Source organism: Pithys albifrons, chromosome 2, assembly GCF_047495875.1.
Source record: "Pithys albifrons albifrons isolate INPA30051 chromosome 2, PitAlb_v1, whole genome shotgun sequence".
In the NCBI taxonomy this organism is placed as follows: domain Eukaryota; kingdom Metazoa; phylum Chordata; class Aves; order Passeriformes; family Thamnophilidae; genus Pithys; species Pithys albifrons.
This window is the reverse complement of record NC_092459.1, coordinates 18,501,013-18,521,678: the sequence shown is the minus strand read 5'-3', so window position 1 is coordinate 18,521,678 and position 20,666 is coordinate 18,501,013. Positions and strand designations below refer to the sequence as shown.

Genomic DNA, 20,666 nt, shown 5'->3' with positions numbered 1-20,666 from the left:
GCACTGTCCCACCTCCTCATGTCTTTCCCCTGGTCACACAGGAAGGACGACAGTTCACCATGTGACTCACGCTTGGGGTTTGCTCTCTGTTGAGGTGAGGCAGGAGAGAAAGACAGCTTGCTTTGGCTGTAAGGCTTCTCCTTGCAGTGGCTGCATTCACAGCAGGTACGAGTTGAGCTGTCTGAACTCACAAAAACAGTCAGTACAAGGAATAAAAAAACAAGTGTCCAATAGCAAGAGAACATCTCTATCTTATTTGGTTTAGATGTACCATAACAAAGCAGAAATCAAGGAATGTTTCTATAACAGTGCTCCCGGGAGCCCTGCCAACCTTCTGGAACACTTGCTAGTGGCCTTCGTTTCCCAGCCAACGCACCGTTTATCTGTCCTAGGTTGAGCTGGCAAAATGCCAGCTGTCCAGGACAGAGTGAAAAGGGTTCCTCCTCCCCCCAACCAGCTAAGGGAAAAAGAAGAGGGAGAGGAAAAGAAACAAATATGTAAATGTTCAGTTTTTTCAAGAAACAGTTCTCTAGGCAGATTCCTAGGCCACAGCACCGGCATGTTGACTGTCAGTATCAGCATTCGCTACCTAAATGCTAAGCTCAGTGTAGGGGTTCATCAGAGATAATGATTGAACTGTGGCTGTATAAAGCCCTTGCAGACAAACAGCACAGGGCCATCCACTCCCAGATTCAGGCTCACTGCTAATACAGAACATGTCTTGCAGGATTCCTAATGGTTCCATAACTCTCCCATACAATGGAATACTTATGGAAAACAAAGCAGCATTTCTGTCACACTGCCCTGGCATTTTCCTTTCAGTCTGATTTCCTTAAGCATAAGCAAGAAACTTCAAAGTTCAGTATCAAGCCAAAAGCAGTTCAGGTGTCCTTGTGAAGGTACCTGGAGGTACAAAGACTTTGCTGACTGTTTTGTTTCTAAAGGTCCCATGCCTATTTACTTTTTCATTAATCTGCAAGGCCTTGCAGAGTGAAAAGTGGTCTCAAACTACCCTGCAGGTACTGTAGGGTGAGATTTTGAAACAAGCAGATCCTGGGAAGCAGCTGGCAACAATGACTTACTGAGGTGATGTGAACAGAAGGGAAGGAGACCTGGGGCTATGTGAGGGTAGCTTTTCCCTTGTTGATGGTGATTTGTAGACCTGTTCTGCTCTGTGCCTGACAGCATTCTCATGGATTACCTCAGTCTTGCACTGTCCAATGAGAGTGGTGGGAAACTTGAGGTAAAAGTCATAAAGATAAGATGGCATTGAGCAAATATTTCTAAGAGGTTCATTAGTCTTTTGAATAATAATTCAATGTCCTCTCTATCAACCTTGATGCAGAACCAGTTGTCCAGGGCTGATCATAGGAATTACTGGTGTCCAGAAATCATAGATGCTTTGTGGGACAGTCTCTTCAATGGTATTTTGTTTGAAGCCAACCAAAGAAGTCCAAAAAAAACCCCTATAATAATAAAGAATTATAAAACTATGTCTTAGAAATACAAACTAGGCCAGTCTTTTCCTTTTTTGCTGAGCCCATAAATTGTCATTGTCATGCTTTGTGAATATCCAGGTGTTGTGGTTTAACCCCAGTCAGCACCTTCTCACCTTGCAGCCAGTCAGTCTCCCCATGGCAGATAGGGGAGAGAATCAGAAGAGCAAAGCTGAGAAAACTCGTGGTTTGAGATAAAGACAGTTTAACAGGTAAAGCAAAAGCTGTGCATACAAGCAGAGCAAACAGGGAATTCATTCCCAACTTCCCATAGGCAGGCAGGCATTCAGCCATCCCCAGGAAAGCAGGGCTCCATCATGGGTAACAGTGACAAATACCATCACTACAAATGTCCCCTTCTTTCTCCTTTCCCAGCTTTATATGCTCCACATGACCCCCCATATGGTATAGGATATCCCTTGGATCAGTTAGGGTCTGCTATCCTTGCTGTGTCCCCTCCCAACTACCTGTGCTCCTCCAACCACCTCACTAGTGGGATGACGTGAGGAACAGAAAAAGCCTTGACTGTGTGAGCACTGCTCAGCAACAGCTCATCCTTGTATTACTGTAGTGGGTTGACCCTGACTGGACACAAGGTACCCACCAAAGCCATTATGCCACTCCCCTCTGCAACTAGACAGAGGAGAGAGCACATAATGAAGAGTTCATGGGTTGAGATAAGGACTGGGAGAGATCACTCACCAATTAGTGACACAGGCAAAACAGGCTCAAATTTGAGATACTGAGTTTATTACTAACAAAATCAGAGCAGAATAATGAGAAGTAAAGTAAATCTTAAAAGCACCTTCCCACACCCCTCTCTCCTTCCCAAGTTCTACCTCATTCTCCTCAGCCATGGAGAGAGATGAGGAAAAGGAGTTCCAGTCAGGGCATCACAGGTTGTTTCTGCTGCTGCTCAGGGAGAGGAGTCCTTCCCCTGCTCCCCATGGGGTCCCTCCCATGGGAGACAGTCCATGCACTTCCCCAGAGTGTGTCCTTCCCACGAGCAACAGTTCTCCACAAACTGCTGCAATGTGGGTCACTCTTCCATGGGGTGCAGTCCTTCAGGCCCAGGCTGCTCCAGTGTGGGTCCCCCACAGGGCCACAACTCCTGCCAGGAAAACCTGTTGCAGTGTGGGTTCATCTCTCCATGGGTCAGCAGGTCCCTTGCCAGAAGCTTGCTATGGCACAGGTTTCCCATGGACTCACAGCCTTCTCTTGAGCATCCACATGCTCTAGCATGGCCTCCATGGGCTGCAGGTGGATCTCTGCTCCACCATGAAACTCCATGGGCTCAGGGGCACAGCTGCTCTGCCATGGTCTTCACCACAGTCTGCAGGGGAACCTCAGTTCTGATGCTTGGAGCACCTCTACATTGTTGTTCACACGTTCTCATTCCTCTGTTCCCTGACTGTAATTTTCATCTGCGCAATAATTCTTTTTTTCCTTCTTAAATATGTTACCACAGAGGTGTTATTATCATTCCTGATTGGCTCAGCCTTGGCCACCAGCGGGTCAGTCCTGGAGCTGGCTGGCACTGGCTCTGCTGGACATAGGGGAAACTTCTGGCAGCTTCTCACAGAAGCCACCCCTGTAGGCCCCCTCACGCTACGAAAACTTGGTGACACAAACTCAATACAATTATCAACCCTATTTTCAGCACAAATTCAAAGCACAAGCCCACACCAGCTATTGTGAATTAACTCTACCACAGCCAAAACCAGCAGTCCAGGATATGCATGTCATCTGAAAAACCTGCCCAAAAGAGCATTCTATTCACAGTTGTTCTTTCTCTTCCCTGGCTTCTAATATGAGTCCATGGACCTGAATATTATCTCAGTGCATGGAATGGTATGCTTGCATGGCCATTATGCCCTGCAGCATTACTCATCCCCTTTCACAACCCAGCAGCCTTTGCTTTTGAGCAAGTCATTACAACCAAGCATGCTGTTCTCTGGGATGCCCTAAGGCAGCAGAATTGTGTGCAATCCAGCTCTCAGCTCAAGAGTATTGTGCACCAGGATATTAACTCTAAAACTGGCAATATTGCTTTGGTGCAGAGGCTTCCTCCAGGCATCCACAAGACAGATGGCTTTATCAGTACACAGCCATTCACCTCTGCATTGCAATTGGGAAGAAGTACAAGCAAATTTCCAACTATCTTTGCTGAGCAATTTTACAGCTGTCTATCTGAAATTAAAGCACCATCTCTTGGTTGTGCTTTGCATTTTTATAGTGACTGGCAATCTTTTTTCCACTGTGCTACACTTAGTCTTCCATTGGGTTTTTAGTGCTCACAAAAATATGTGATGCTAAGTTAATGAAGATGAGTGTTTCATACTGTAGGGAACCAAGCAAAGGAGAGTTCTGCATAATCTGTATAATTGGACACTTCCTATAGACCTTGTAGAAACAAATCTTTTCTGTCAGGGAGAGTCTTTTGTGTGGAAGTTCGTAGGAATGAATTGATCTGCACCTCATGGAAAGCCTTTGTAGAACCCATACAAAGGGCAACTTCCAGCCTGCAACCTGTCAGTTACATTCCTCCTGAACTGAACTTGGGGTCACAGCTCTTTGAAGTGATATGAGCCAAGGACTGAAACAGTGTGTTATGCAGAGTATCTGTCTTTGGCTCAAATGAGTGGGAATCCATGACCACATCTCTGAAGTTGGAGTGATTTTCCATGAGAGTCAACACTGGTCAGAGATAAATTTTGAGATGAAGGGGTTGGGGCATTTGCACACCTTTCAGTTGAAGTACCTGTGCTCCAGTTTCTGAATAAAGTTGACATCAGCTTCCCATAAGGAGAGGAAAGACTGAAGTATGCCTAAAGAGTAGTACCACCTCACAATCAGGGAAAAGCAGTGAGCATAGATTTCTATAAGCTGTGAAATGGAAGGAGTTTACAGTCAGCTCTGAAAGTAACTTCAAGGTGGGACAGTGTGTCACTGCAGTTCCTAAATCCACAGCTCTGCACTGAAAGTAGTCTCTCTGCCTCTAAACTGGTGAAGTCAATGCCTGAAAATCAGTAAAAATCTTTTTGACAAGGCTATGGTGCAGGAAAATGGTAAAAAACTCAAAGGGTTTTTTTTTACCTTTGTATATTACTGCAGTGAATCCTTATGCATTTCCTGCCTTGGAGAAGGAATGTGGGAAGACTGGAAGAAGTGCTCCCTCTAGCTCTTAAATGAGAAGAAAAAATCCCAACAGCTTGTATTTCAAACCCTTCATTTGTCAGCAGTTCTGAGAAGTCTATGGAAGTGTTTGTAAAAACACACTAAGTGGTGAGGGAGAGGAATTCATACAGACTGGATAGGGAAGCCAGAAAGAAGAGTAGGACACGTGCAACTTGAAGAGGGCTGTTTGCACATTCTTTATAAAGAAGCTTTTCCTGCTTTTCTTTATACCCTTTTTGCCTTTTTCTGTAACTTTTCTAAGTCTGCTTCATCCTTTCACAGATGAGAGAACAAAAATTGACCATGTTACTAAAAATGCTTGTTCACCATTCATCTTTTGAAGTCTGCTTTGGTGTGTTCTCTAGTCCTTTCCAAATAATTCAGTTGCTTTTTTGACCCCTTACTGGGTATGGAGCTGACAGATTTGTGTAATTGTTATTTTATTCCTGAACAGTCCTTACCAGTTTAAGTAATTACACGCACCATTTTTCAATATCCTATATGGAATTTCATATGCCATTTTATCACAAGCTGTCCGTGGTCATAGTACTTTTCTGCAGCTTTGCACAGTCAGCTTTTGATTTTAGTCCCTGTGATAACTGTAGTGGCATCAGCAGTCTCTGTCCCCCCATTATTAATCAGCTTTTCCAGGTCATTTAAGACTTTGCTGAGCAGCACAGATCCTGGGAAAAAATCCCATGAGATTGCATTGGTGATTTCCTTCCAGTGGGAAAAATCTGCATTCCTTCTTTTTCTTTTGTATTTTTTAATTGCTTGTTAATTCAAATGAGAATCTTCTTAGCCCATGAGACTTCCTTTTTAAAGGCACTTTTCCCTCCATTGAATTTTAAAAATGCACTTTAGTACACCCTGTGTGCTTTTTTGTCAATTACTAAAAAAAAAAAAAAAATGCCAGTAAGCTTGTGAAGTGTGTCTTCCCTTTAATGGAATGCTTTCCAATATATTTTTCCATGAGTCTGCTCATTCTGTTTCCTGCAATAGTTCCTATTGACTTGATGAACAAGGACATCATGTTCACTCATCTGTAGTTCCTCAGATCACCCCTGGAATCCTTTGTAAAAATTAGCCATTTCCCCACCTTCCCATCCCCTGACGCACAAAATTCCCAGTGACAGGTTACACACCGCAGCTTGCAGTTGTGTTATTTCATCCTTCGGTTGCTTTAGAGCTCTTAGGTGAATTCCGTCTGGTCCCAGTGAACTGTTAGTGTTGTGCTATGGGAAATACGATCTCTGAAGAGAGAGCTCTGTCATAAGTGCAGTGGGTCATCCTTAAGTGCAAATACTCACTGCTCTGCCCCTCCTGTTTTGATTTCCACTCCTAGGTAATTTGAATTCTGTTTTGGTAATTTCTGCCTGGCCTCACAGTCAGACATCCACAACACTTCATCAGAATAAAGACTACCTAAGGAAAAAGTAACTTATAGAAATTATGGACTTTGAAGTAATCTATTTTTAATGCTTTGTTTCATATTTTTTGGTAGATTGTTTTATCCTCTTCTTAAGTTGATGAAAGAATCTTGCAGTGTTCAGCTAAGAGAGTTGACAACATAAGACATGTACCTTTGCACAGGATTATGCCTAAAAATAGAGTACCAGTCGTGTTAAATACCTGCAACTGTGCTGGCACAATGCCATGCCAGGATTATAGATGTCTCTTTAAGGGATTAAAATGTTTAAATTAGGAAACAGACAGGAAAGAATGAGAACCATGTGTAATCAGCGATGTGAAGGCAATTGCAAGGAACCAAAACAAGGGAACATCAGAAAATGTGCAAGTTCCCACTAAAGCTATGTAATTTAATTTAAAGCATTGAAGGATTTTCTGTCATACTTGGAACACTCAAGTAATTTATATCTTCTTATATTTCAGTTTAAAGTCTTACAAGAGAATTTACAGACCTTTTGTGGGTTTGGTGGAGTAATTCACTACCCTGTTGCATTGGAGACACTTAGCATACAGCAAAATTGACTCAGGATGGATCAAAGCATTTACGGTTTCTGAATCAGAAACTGTTTTTGGATGCTACAGATCTAGATACCATTGCCACTTAATGTAAGAAACTTTCCCAGGAGATCACTAAGGAAGACTTCCTATTCTCTGGATGTTTAGATACATTTACTAATGCAGGAATGATGAATGTCAGTAAAATTCTGCATTTTGGTAATAGCACTTGATTAATTTTAACTGTGCTCAGATGTGGAACAAGTTTCAGCCCTTACAAAAAGAAGATTGTACAGGATTGTTTAGAAGGCAGAACAGATGCTTTTGTAGGATTCATGACTCACAATTGATAAAGCCATATGAAATATAGTAACCCACACATTCTAACTGTCTGAAAATTTTGTTTAGAAAGGGCAGAGAGGTACCAGTGAAATGACTGGCTGAAGTTCTGTACTTCTGTTGTAAACCAGTGCCTTAGAATCAGAACCAAAATTGTAGTATTTGTGTCCTCTTAGAATGAATCCTTTTCTGTTCTAGAGTCCTGGTGCCCCAAACATCCTCACCGCCGCTATATTTTCACACTGTGGGCTGTGCTCTGAAATAAATGGAAAATGTCTCTAGCTGCAGAAAAACACTGCATACTGTATGTTAGGATCTTTCACACACATAAAATATGGCAGTTCTTTGCAAGTCACCCAGTCATTCACAGGCATCATTGGTGATCTCTTGACCTCAGCTGCTATACCCAAATATCTGTACTTGAATTATATGTCAGAAGTCTGCTGCCTAAGCTCTCTCATTTGTGTGACTCACTGATATTTGGCATGTGTGTAATAGGGTTGCAATGTGGGAGATACAGGAGGAGGAAGAACCCTACTCAAGAGTTGGTTGCATATGTATTTGTATGTGGGCAAATTTAAGACATTTTCCCTGCAGAAATACAGCACTGCTGGAAATGATCTGTCTAGCTTTCGACAAAAAAGTTTGAATTCCAAAGGCTCTGGGCTGTGTGTATATGTGCAGTAGGCAGGTTACAATGCTTACACAGGTCAGTATATCTATACAATGTGTATCGAGATGCAGAAGATATCTGGGATGCTGTGATGGAGCCTCTCATGATCTGGAACCCTCTGGACATGGAGTGAGGGATGCCCAGGAGGACATGGAGTCTGACAGTCCAGCTTTTAGTCTCTTCAGCCACAGAAACAGCACATGACCCAACATGAAAGGTTCTCATCACAGATTGTAATAAAATTTCTCACACCAACTCACACAGTAAAAAACACCCACTGAGGACTGGATAACCAGGAACACATTTTCAGCACGGGAGCCAGTATCTAGTGGGTGTCTTGATGTAGATACACATTTTAGTGGACATTTTAGGGAAGCAGAGCAGAGTGAGAGAACATACATTGCTACTTAACAAACTCTCCTCTTTGCTCCATCTCTTCTAAATGGAAGGAAAATTTCAAGCTGTTCACAGGAAAGAACCTAATGCCTTGTTTCTCTGCAAAATAGCAGCCATTGTATGTCATTCCTTTAGAGCAATATGTCATTCCTTTAGAGCAACAAAGAATCTATTATCATGGATTAATTGATAGTGGCTAAGTGGCACACAGTCACAGGAGTGTGTATGCTCTTTAGTAATGATGTGTCTTGTGACTCATGTATACAGAGGTATCCATAGGGGTGCCATAGGCTTCTCTAGTCAGATCATCAGTGCCTTGGTACCTGAAAAATGGTTTTATGTTAAAGTCTGATGCCCACCTTCTTCACAGGATTGCATTGCATGTCCTTCCAGTGCACTACCTTGCTTAAGCAGTGTGTGCTCTGAATACTGGGATCATTGCAGGACAGTGCATTGTAGTTGTGAGAAAAAGGGAACTCCATTACCAACTTTCCAGGGTTAACTGGGACTCTGGACCTGTGCTGGAAGTTTGTCCACTGCCTGCCAGATGTGAACCTTTCCAGGATAATGGCTCTATTTGTCTATTCACCAACATGTATCCAGATAATTCTCAGGTCAATGAGCACAGTTCTCAGGTCATGTGTTCCAGCTTCTCTGGTAGCATGTTGTCCTCATTGACTTCCGAACTCAGCTCAGAAGCAGCAAGGATAAAGTTGTTGCTCCAAAAAGACAGTTGTAATTCTGCTATGCATTTTAAACTCAACCAGCTTTCCAGGAATGTCTATTAGGTGAGACATGATAGGGAAGTGCCTGTGCAACCATGTCACTTGCACAGCAGAGACAGGCAGTCTTCTCCCTGCCCATATCTGCTAAAACAGTTTCTGTTTCAGTTGATCCTACACGTTCTACAAAATTAAGGTGGACCCAAACATCAGAGTTGCCAGTGGTTGGCGTAAGTGTAGCAGTACATTTTTGAAAGGTGCTAGTTTCCAGGCTTTCAGAGCTTCAGGACCCCATATCTCTCTTGTAATGCCCAGCTGATGGCTCATGGATCAGTAGCAGGCAGTTCTGTAGGGCAATGACTGTCTGCTGGAACATTGGAGATTCTCCCACCAAAGATGCTGTACTGCATATTGGGTGAGGTAGTAACTGTTTATACAGAGCCTTAAATTCAGTCCTTCTCATGCATTGGCTTTTCTATGTGTAGTGGACCACTCACTGTTACTAGTGTTGCTTTCCCTCTATGAAGACCTCCCCTGAATGAGGGGAAATGAAGCTTGGCTACTGACCACATCCTGCATTTGGAGAATGAGACAAAACTCAGTATTCAAGGACATCCTAACTGCTTATCAGTATCTAAGAGGAGAGGAAGGGTTTAATGATCCTCCTTTTGTGAAGTTAAACATTATTTTTTTCTTGTAATATATACTTTTCATTTGCTTTGGTCATCTAAAAACCCATTCTTCATGACAGCTTCTAGTGGGTTCATTTTGAATCCTCATGCTCTAATCAGTAGGGTGCAGTTCATGTGACTGGCTGTGTTTACACTGTTGGTGTCTTTGCGCTACCTGTACCAACTCTGTACAACCATCATTTCTTGCCTTGACCTTAACATAAACATCTGAAAGAGGTAAATTGGAATATGAGTTCAGAGCAGCTAGGTCCAAGACTGGCATCTGTTCTAGTATCTGGGGTTAGGAGAGAGGGATCCAGCCCTGTTTGACCAAAACTGGGTTCCAGGTAAGCTCTGTTAATAGTGACTTCATGCTTTGCCGGTGACTAGCACTTACCTACCTTTGCTTTGGAAATACTTAAGGATTTTTTTGCCCCCCAGTTTCTAACAGATACAAATTTCAGCATATTTGGACAAAATTTACTTTCATGAAAGAAGTTATTCTTTCTCCATAGCAGAAATGAAGTTAATTTTCAGCTATTCTTTTCCTGTTACATTTTTGTCAGCTTCTATTCTTTCATACCTCAATGGCATCAAAGCACTGTAGGTAGGCAGGCTGCAAACACAGGAATAACCACTTGGCAGTGGAGCTATGGGAAGTGCAGGAGTCAAGGCTCAGCAGGAAACAAACGAATAGTTTAAGCTACTTCAATGGTAACTCTATAAGCCTCAGCAACACAAATCTCTTGCTGCTGTGTATCTGTAACCTTAGATGACTTTGAGGACTGAACTCTGCAGCTTATGCCTCAGCTTATATACACAGCGTTGCAGTCTTCTTTTATTGATGGTATTTCCTGCTTCTGTCATTAACATATTCCAATACATCTCCTTAATTTTGTGCTTCACCGATATATTACTGTGTAATGCAACAATATGGCTAATGTTCTTGTTCCTTGCCTGCCTCATCATCTTAAAATTCATTAACCACCTTCACATCCCTCCTCAGCACTGTGCTTTGCTGCAACGCCTACAAAAATTTGGAAACCGTCTGCCTGAGAACATTGCCTTGCATGCCAAGCGATAGGTTCTCTTTGTTTCCCTGGCCTCCTTTAACTGGTGGCAACCATTTGCCTCCCCACAGACTGTAGGCTCTTTGGGGCAGGACCGTCTCTTCCTTCTATGAGCTGACAGTGCCTAGTCCTGTTGCCCTGACAGTCAGTGGTTTAGTTACATTTGGTTTAGGCAAAATTTCTTCTACCTTAACTCCAACTTTTAAGTCATGCACAGACTGATTTGTAAGGACATACTCTCAGATCTAATAACTGTTGGAGTCAAAAAGCCCAGTATTAGTCATAAAGTTGTGTGTAGGGGAAGATTTGCTGCTTTGTTTTATTGATTTCCCTAGAGTTACAGCATTTTGTGTTTGCTCCTATAGCACACAAAGGGGTGCAGTGAAACCCATGGGGAGGTTCAGAATCCTGCCCTGTATTACTCCACCCTGGCCTCTTAAGGATGGTGAATTTTATAAAGTACTTTCTTAGTTAAATATCTGGATTGTTTTCAAAAGTATTACTTCCAAATGTCATATTGTTGTTGAGGTGTAGAATGAAAATTATGTGTGCATTGCAGGAAATCCTCTTGTAAAATTTTGCCCATGTGGAAGGCCTAGAGTAAATCAAGTTTGTGACCCTTGAAGCTGGCAGAGCTTTAAAGCAGTTTATTGTTCAGCAGTGTAAGCACACGCAGGCAGTGCCCTGCAGTGTTCTGCCTGCAGTCCATTTCCAGCAGGTAGGAGCAACCACTGTGGGAGACATCAGCCTCAACCCATTGAGCATATGGTGGGTCACAAGAAAGTGATGCCCATCAACATGCACACATGCCACCTCCCTGAAGTGCCCTGGTGCTGCCAGGAGCCTCCTGTCTGCAGGTGTGCAGCCTGCCTTCCCATGGCAGTGAGGCGTGCCCATCACCCCAGCCACCCATGGGGCTGAATTGTTCTCTCCTTGGTCTCATGTTCTTGCTCTCACTTTGTCAGTCTTGTGACCTTGCCTTGGCAAAGCCACTAATGTGGCTGTGACAGGTTCCCATAGGAAGCGAGTGCAGCAGTGGGAGAATCCCCTGGCTTTCCTTTGCTTTTCCTGCCATTGCTTGGGGCCCAAGTAATATCAGTGGCTCAGCACAGCCCAGCCCCAGCCAGCACACACAAATCAGCAATAACAGCACCACAAGCAGCAACCCCCACCAGCACTTTGAGCAGGTCCCAGTGAGATTTGTGTGCTTTTGCAAGGGGCTTTCTGGGGTGACCTGCTGCACTGGAGGGGAGCCCAGGGGAGGCTGCTCACCCTGGGAAGGCTGCTGCACCTCCATCACCTCAACCACCTTCCTGTGGCTGAACTCCCTCACCTGACCTGCATACCTGTCATCTCTCTCTGCTACAGGATGGCTAAAAAGTTTTCTAGAAATAGATTAAAAAAAAAAAAAAGAAAGCAGCGGCAAGGGGAGGGGCGGGGCGGGGGGGGGGGGGGAGAGGGGGAAAGGAAAGCGGGGGAAAGCGTGAGCAGGTGCAGGCAATGGATTGCAGTGTGTGTGAGTTAGAGCCTGCTAGCATCCACAGTCTCAAGTGCCATAGACCATTGCTATTCCAGATCACACAAGAGTCTTCAGTGGCAAGAACTGATGAATAGAAAAAGCAGTATGGGACCATCTCCTGAAGAGACATTTCTGAGACTAAAGCTGAAGTATTGGTGTAGAGGAAAATGTTCAAATGCTCTTTTATCAGAATAAAAATAAATATGGTAGGAAGTATCTGGGAAAATGAGCTGGAAAGTAAGAATTATCGTATGGAGCACAGAAAGCAAGGAAAAATGGAAGGTTGAGCCTGATTTAAAGAGGTAACACATTTATGAATCTGAAAGTGTATTCTTATGATGAGAGAGTCATAGAATTGTTAAATCTGGGAAAGACCTCCAAGATCATAAGGTCCAGCTGTCAAGAGAAGCAACTGACTGTGAAAGAGAAACCAATGAAGTCTGAGGCACATGGAGCAAGTGTCAAGTCCAGGAATGATTGCCGCTTAAATGTTTGAAGCATTTGTCTCAGGATGGTTGACAGCACAAGCTGCAAAATCTACCAAAAGAGCAGGGACCTGAGCCCCCTACTGCTGTGCTTTCCTTGCTGCTTGCACTGAGCTGAGATGGGTGCTGTTGACACATGTCCCTGCACTGTGCTCTGGAGAGGTAGGAACATGCTCTCTGGCAGCACTGGCAGCACAGAGAGCTTTTTGGGAAGTGCCAGTCCAGAAGGGGCTTCTAACAGTGTGAAAAGAATTTACTTCTGTTGCTTACTTCCTACTGCATTTGGCAAAGCAGCCTTTGCTGGTCCCAAAGTGAAGGAACTTGTAATTTCATTATTGATTTCTCCTCTTAATGAAAGTAGAGCACAGGTGGGGAATATTGCCAGCTGGGTTGAAAGTGTTTCTTATCTTTAATTTTGGAGAGGATGTCAGCATATTATTTGCATTCTCAGATGCTTTATGCTTATTAGAAAACAGTATCTCCATCAAGCAGTGAAGGCATGAAGAGATAAACGAAGTGAGTGGTCTGCACAGTGCATGGGACCCCCAGGTGTGTGCCAAGAGAGGCCTTTGTGGCTTGTTGGGCACAGCCTTGCCCAGGACGGGCACATTCATCTCTGCATCCTGGCAGTCAGGACCCAATTCTCAGAGGCTAGAACTTCAAAAGGAACAGAGGTAACCCCTTGTTTGTTCAAAGTTCTCCTGAAACAGCCTGTGAGGGTTATTCTTTCAGAGCCCTTGGGGAAGGAATACAGATTTTGGTAACACCTGCAATTACAGAAAATGTTCTACAATTCAGCTGTGTATTTTCATTTCATTCATGACCAAAAAATCCTTTTTAAAGTCAGCCATGGCAGTCAAAGCATATTCTTTCCTTTTCTTTTCTTCTTGAAGAAAGAAACTTGTTTGGAAAGTTCTCCCTTTCTGAATACCTTGCACAGGAATCTCACTACTGTTGTCTGAATGGAAAGAGTTACACAGTGGCAGAAATAGGTAGTAATGCTTTTTTTCCAGCTCATGGAACTCTGATAAGTAAGGAGGTTTTACTTAGAAGATAGGCAAGGCTGGAAATTTAAAGGGAAACTATTTCCAGAAAAAGGTGGACTCTGCAAGATTAACCTTGTCCTGCTCTGGGCAGCAAGCACAGGCACTCCTGCTTGTTCAGGAAACCTGCAACAAGAAAAAAGCCTTTGACTTTTCATAGTACAGATTTTCATCCCAAATGCATTTGGACAGGTACTAATATGCCTCCTGTTAACTTCAGTCAGCTCCCAATTTTATGTTGATTGCTTCCTGTTAATACAATATTTCTTATAGCTAAGAAATACAGCACTTAAGGTTTAGCATGGGGTCACTGTGCAAGTTGTGCATTATAAAAAAAAAAAAAAAAAAAACCACCAGATTGGCAGGTTCCTAGACTCTTGCTTTTAGTGCCCAGAGAAGCTGTGAAAATGTTCACAGCCAAGTTAAACAGGGCTTGGAGCAATCCAGTCTAGTGGAAGGTGTCCCTGCCCACAGCAGGAGAGTTGCAAGTAGATGACTTCAAAGGTCCTTTCCAACCAAACCATTCTATGATGATTTAGATTGATAGTATAGGATAAGTTCAACATAAGTTATCTTTCTTTTTGAATGAGACATAACTCTGCTGGTGTCAACGGGGTTGATATGGTAGAAACACGGTGCATAAAAAGGAAAATGAAATCTGCCCACTGTGTGCTGTGTGAGCCAGAGCCTCAGAATAAAACAGAAGCATTCCTTTATATAACATAAATTAGGCATCTACTGAAAAGAAGATGAGTTATGAGAATTCTTAATAAGTGGTATTGTTGTGGAATACCTAATGAAGAGTATTTCTCCAAGTAGAAACATGTTTCTGCTCTTTTATAGCAGGGATATTTTCCAGAGAGCTTTAGGCTGCCATAGCAGAGATTATAGGGGTGCAAATCAACACGGATTGCTGCAACAGTTGTGATGAAAACTGATGTGGGCTCAGTGTGTGCACTGGTGCTGTACTGACTTATAGCACTTGAAGGTTTTTACCCTGCATGTTTAGAAGTAGGACTGCAACTGGGGCCAAATTCTGTCTTGCTATCCATATTCAAGGTTACATTGTATTGATAATGGAAAAAAGGAGCTTTCTCAACATGGTCTATCCATGAACACTCCTGAAAGATGGACAAATTAATTTTGTAGATTAGATTTTATCACCGTTTCTCACATAGTGTGCTATATGACCCCAGGAACAGAACTGAATCCAGTCAAAAGAGATCACCATTAACAGAAAGTGGTAAGAACAGTAAGTATCAGATTAAATATTTTTAGTGGTATAGAGTTAGCAGTAGAAAAGCAAGCAAGAACATGCATAATGGTGAGTAAAAGAGAACATTATCAGAAAATAAATAACTTATTTTTAAATGTACCTCCAAATAGCCATGTTATATTAGCACATCCTTTCAACTCAGGTCATGGCTGCATTAAGCTTCCTACCCAGTCAGGTCATCCTGTGGGTATAAATATATGTGTTCAGTTATATAAACACCATTCAATCCTATTTGCATTGTCACTCTATGACACCAAATGCTATAATGACCTCCTTTTAATTTGTCCAGTACTATGTATAAAGCAGGCTTAGGTCCTTTTCTTATTAAGGAGGTCAGCTCTCTTAATGAGCTTTAGGCATTCCCAGAGAGTTTTCAATATTGCAAGACATACCTGGCCCCAGGCAGGACAGTTATGGCTCTGCCAACACCTAAGCAGTGCAGACAGATCCCATGTGACAGGTTATGCAACTGAGCAGGGCTTTATATGCCCAAGGACCTAAAGAATGTAAAGGGCTCAAGGGAGAAGAGCATCAGGTGAGGAAAATATGTTTGCAAACTGTGCTTCTCGGGGTGCTTTTGATATAATAGCAAACCATGTTAGGCTTCATCTTATGCTTCATTTAGAGGTCAAGTTGTAATAAGTCCGTGGGGTTTAGTAATGTTTTGTGTGTTCTAGAATTGCACGGTCTGAAATTCTACAAAGACTCAGAAATCATGATTACTCCTCTCCGGAGAATGACACCTGGGTATATAAGGTTGTTGCAGGTATGAAATTTATGTCTTCTTTTTTCTTCCTTCTTTTAATTGATCTTCAAAATACCTGTATTTATCAGGCTGATTTTATTTTAAATTATTGCATGACCAACCCAAGGGAACACTGGTTTCTTGTGCGCTAACTTGCATAACAACACAAAGAAGGCTTAATTAAGCCTCTGCTGAAGAGCAAATGAATAATGATATATCTTGATAATTGATATCATGGTGGAATACCAAATGCAGAATACTTTGAAGGAGATTATGCTTCTGCAGTGCTAAAACAGAAACTACTTCTCCATAATTTTCTCTTTCAATGGCTTTGTGTGTTTCGGGCAGTAGGAAAATGTTAATGGGAAGAAGGATGATGGCTCCCTGAGCAACTCAGATGAGCTGTCAGTAAAGCACTTCAGTCAGCTTCTGTGGCTGTGGTAGAGAAACTTCAATCAGTGATGCCCTCTGGAAGACTGAGGGACCTTCAAATATTATATGAAAAAAACCCAAACAGCTGAATAATTGAGACTGAAGCAGCCAAATATATACATATATATATGCATACCAAAGTAGAACATCTTCCTTATTGTACTACATATTTTAATATTTACAGCATATCTCTCCTTCTCTGGCAGATGTCACAGCTCTTAGCAATGTGATCTGCATCCAAAATCATGGGCTATAGTAGCTGAGAGATGATGACTGAGTAGTTGAGAGGCTGAGCTAAAGATACTGTGTTTCAGCTCAAGCCATGAATTGCTTTAATGCTTCCCTGTATATCTTTTGGTATCACCTTACATAGTAATCCTCTTTGGAATTTCCATTGTGTTTATTTATTCTGCTGTTGAAGTAGCCGCAGTCAGATACATTTATGAAGGTCAGAGCATTTAGCTCTGATTCTTTAAACTCAATAAAACCCCTAGAATCTGGAAATGAAAACCAGACTCCTTGGAATCTGTTGCTCCTTTCAGTGGTGCCATGCTTTTTGTCCATGGACTGCAAGGGAAAGCATTAAAAGTAAATCATTATTTTAACCCTAGTCATTGTTTCATGTAAAAAAAATGTAGCAACTAGAAAGACATGTATATTTTATCTGGAAGAATCAACATTTGTTGGAATTATGTTTTGCTCTGTAGGGATTCCATGCAACTGTGTTTCTGCTTCTTGGTTAGTAAATCATGCATACAAGACAAGCAAGAGTAACTTAATTTCTTTTCTGATTGTAATTCAGGTAATCAATAAATAATTCTTTTTTTACCTTTAGTCTGATTGGCATTTGTTTCTCTGTTGGACTTGATGAAGTGACTGTATTAATATTTGTCTGCTTGGTGTAATCTTGTTCGTGGAGCTCATGAGAGATGTTCCTGATCCTTTTTAGCCTTGCCTTCCTGAATTAATATCTGACATTCAAGGGAGCATGTCTGTGTTAGTAGCTAATCTGTGGGAAGGAAGGGATCTTTGTACTTCACTGAACAAGAAGGTCCCTTCTTTATGCCTAAGCATCCACACTTGATCAGCTCTCCCTCTCATCATGGTAGTAGGACTGAACCCCATGAAAGTCACCAAAATCAATTGTTGCAATTGAAAGAAAAAATCATATCAGAAATGTGTCCTTTCTTTTACAAACTGATAAAAAGAGGGGCTTTCCAAAATGTGCAAGAGTTTGTGCCAAACAGACTTCAGCAGAAAGCAGAATCATACTCTGTTAAATGGCATGGAGAAGAAAAAATGCTTTCTAGGATCCAAAGACCTTTTTTTTTTTGTGCTGTACTCAGCTGAATCAGCATGTAACTTGTCCTGTTTCTCTCACAGACTCAAGCTGCAGCAAAAATCATTACCAACCCATCAGACACAGCACTGCAACGGGCAGCATTTCTCCTGGGAGTTTTTGGGATCAGTATATCCAGCTACAGCACACACCAGCTAACTCAGACAAAGAGATTTCCCTTGACTCCTTAAGCTGCGTTGGGGTGTGACCTAAGAAGTCCAGGCTTATGTCAGTATTGCTGATGAGTGGCTTTTCTGCCTCAGTTGCTGGTGTGGACATAATGAGACACTTTGGAGCGATGATTTCTACACGAAAAGTTAAAAAGATGAAAGAATTACAGACTTCTTCAAGAAAGAAAAAAAAAAGTGCTATCAGAATCATCAGATTTCCAAATAAGACAAACTGTCTTTAAATACAAGAGACTTCTTTTGTTATCCACTGTATACATAGAGAGAGATCTAAAGGTATAAAAATGCAGTTAGGTTCATAGTAGGTGTACGCAGATTGATGGGGGTGCCGTGCTTCAGGAGTGTCATGGCACTGCAGCTTTTGCAGACTGACTCTGATACAAAGACTGATTTTGAAAAGAAGTTAGAAGCAATATATTCCTCATGACAAGAGTTAGAACAAAAAAAGTAATCTCTCATTGACTCTGTGCTGTTCTAACTAGATACGTACTTTTGTGTGTATTACAGAATTTGTGCTCTCTAGCCTTTCTTATCGAATCTTAAACATTTATTGACACCTTTTGAATAGCAATGTTTGTGTATTGTAACACAAGCTGGTAGCCTTCTGCCACAGCAGAGATGGCCACAGGCTACACCAGCCATATGGTGGTGGGAAGATCAGATAAGTTCATAACTCTGTGCAGAAACTCTCTGTTCTAGAAAGTATCAGTAAAAATACTGGGTTGGGTTTCATGGTGGAGTTCAGTATCATATTCCTCTGCAAGGGAAACTCGTCCCATAATATACATTGTGATGAAAACAGAGATTGACCTTTTTTCCCTCCTTTTCTCTTATTTTTTACCGACTTGGTGCAATAGCTTATTCAAGAATGTTCTGTTACTATTGGTTTGCATTTCTCCAACTGGTTCTGATGTTTTATGTAAACATAGCTTTGTAGGCTCTTCTGTGCATATGTCAGCATTTAAAATCCTTTGTTCTCAGTTACTAAATACAAATATTATTTTGGGGTTTTTAGTGTTTAATATTATGTCATCTGTCAACAGTGTTTATATTCAACCACTAAGGGGCATCCTACACAGCTGAATATTTTAAACTCTTTAGATTGCTCATTCCAATATTACAAACCACAAATTGAAACAGGATGAAGTTTTTACCTTTTTTTTTTTTTTGAGGGAGGGATTGTTCTTGTCCCTGTTTCCTTTTTTCCCACCTGTCCAAGGAAAGTCTCTCCTCTCATACCACTCTTGTTGAACTGAAGATGATGATAAAATCAGTTTACAAGGTGTTTTTTTCCATTGTGCCAGGTCACTAATTGCATGCATCTTATATAGATTTCTGTTTATATTTTTTAAAAAAACATATAATGGACTATTCCATCTTCTGCCTTCACCTACAAGAAATGAAACAAAATACTTGAATCGCTTGACAAAACTAAGAATGATACCTCTGGAAAGCATTCAGTCACATAGATTGAAGTTACACAGTATGAGCTCCACCACCACTCTCAATATGCCACAGTTAAGGCTTTTTAATCTATTCATATGATTTTAGGCAGCTCTAGTTTTGTTAACTGATTTCCTGCTCCCATTCAACACAAATGTAAGACCATTAGCTGCTTTCAGGGCCATTACTATGCTATTGCAAACTCTTTTAGTGAAGGCCAAGTGCAATAACAACACCAATTTAAGAAGATATACTAGAATAAAATAAATGATAACTTGACCACTGAGATGTTCCCATTGGAAATGTACTCATAAGGAATGTGTACTTTTTTCATGAGAATCGCTTTGAATAGTTTTGAAAGTTTCATTTAGTACCAGTGCAAATGACAGAAGGACAACACAGGCAATAGGCACACTGAGTGCTGAGAGACTTAATAAACTTACAGGAACATACAGTGGTGACCCATGGGGATGTAACTGAAATTATTTACAAAACTGATATGTTTAAACTTGCCGCTGAAGAATTGGGCCTGGGCTGAAAATCACTTTTAGGTGGAAAGTTGGGACGACATCCAGCAGAAGATGTAGGCATTGGTATCTAACCTATCTGTTCCTGTAGAAATCTACACCCAAACTTTCTGAAGTGCAACTGTCACCTCATGCCAGGCACAACATTTGGCCATGTGCCTTTCTCTTTCACTGCTGCAGCTCCCTGGAAGACCTGCTTCCAGATTTCCCCTCAGCCAGGTGAAGCTGGGGTGTGTTGATCACCAAGACATCAAACCTCATGTGGGTGGCAACAACATGCCCATCTTCTCATCCTTCCTGTGGCTGGAAGCACAGCGATGGACTGGAGGCTGCCTGGAATAAGACTGGAAGATAACACCCTCTGCCTCCTTTTGTCCTGCTGTTTGTGAGAGCAAACACTCTTTGGCAGAGGGAAGGGCACCTGCACAGGTACTCCCGTGGAGGAGCCCATGGCACTGTACTTTCCCTCCTCATGTTCTCCTGAAGGACTGGCACAGTCCCATGGGGTCCCAGCTTCTAAAGAAGACTGGCTCTATGAGCCTGTCCCTGCTCTGCATCCGCTACAGCAGGGGGCCCAAACAGGCAATTAGGACAAGCTAAAACTTTATCCTTCTAATTGCCTGTTAGCTAAGCTTGCCCCCTCCCTGCACTCAGTGTGCCTGGGGTTTAGACCTACCTATATTTGCCATGTTATGAACATCTAACTCAAGACTGCAGGCTCAGTACATGGCTGGGCTCCCAAAATCTGCCTAGGATACTGTTTCATGCTGCAATTCCCAAACCTGCCTGTGAATGTTCTCTTCAAAGCTCTGAGCGCACCAAGCTTCAAGGATAAGTTTATATCCTGTTGATGTGAAAGAGGGTTTAAGGAACATCCTTACATCCTTTGCCAGACTGAGGTATTTAATCTCTTCCTTGATCTCTCCCAAAAGCATTTACATTTTAAATATACTTGCACTTTTGTTTATATGGCTTTTACATCAAAAATGTTGGCAATTCATCAAGAATTGAACACTGATGAAAGTCAGGAGCCTGGTGAGCTTGGGGAGGTTAATGCTGCATTACTTAGTTTTAAGAAACACTAGCAGTGGATTTCATTTGGCATATAAATTGTTATGTTTGAGGACTTAGGCTCCAGGAATTACTTTTTATCTTCCCTA

At 42.0% G+C, this 20,666-nt stretch overlaps 1 protein-coding gene across 1 annotated transcript in view; it reads left to right on the top strand.

The window, feature by feature from the left end:
• The window catches only part of ERICH1 (glutamate rich 1), a 96,914-nt gene extending 79,455 nt beyond the window's left edge, over nucleotides 1–17,459 (top strand). Inside the window, exons 7-9 of the transcript XR_011697109.1 lie at nucleotides 15,510–15,598; nucleotides 16,717–16,811; nucleotides 17,393–17,459. The gene's annotated coding sequence lies outside the window, so the exon portion shown is untranslated. The remainder of the gene's footprint in view (nucleotides 1–15,509; nucleotides 15,599–16,716; nucleotides 16,812–17,392) is intronic.
• Nucleotides 17,460–20,666: the final 3,207 nt, after the last annotated feature.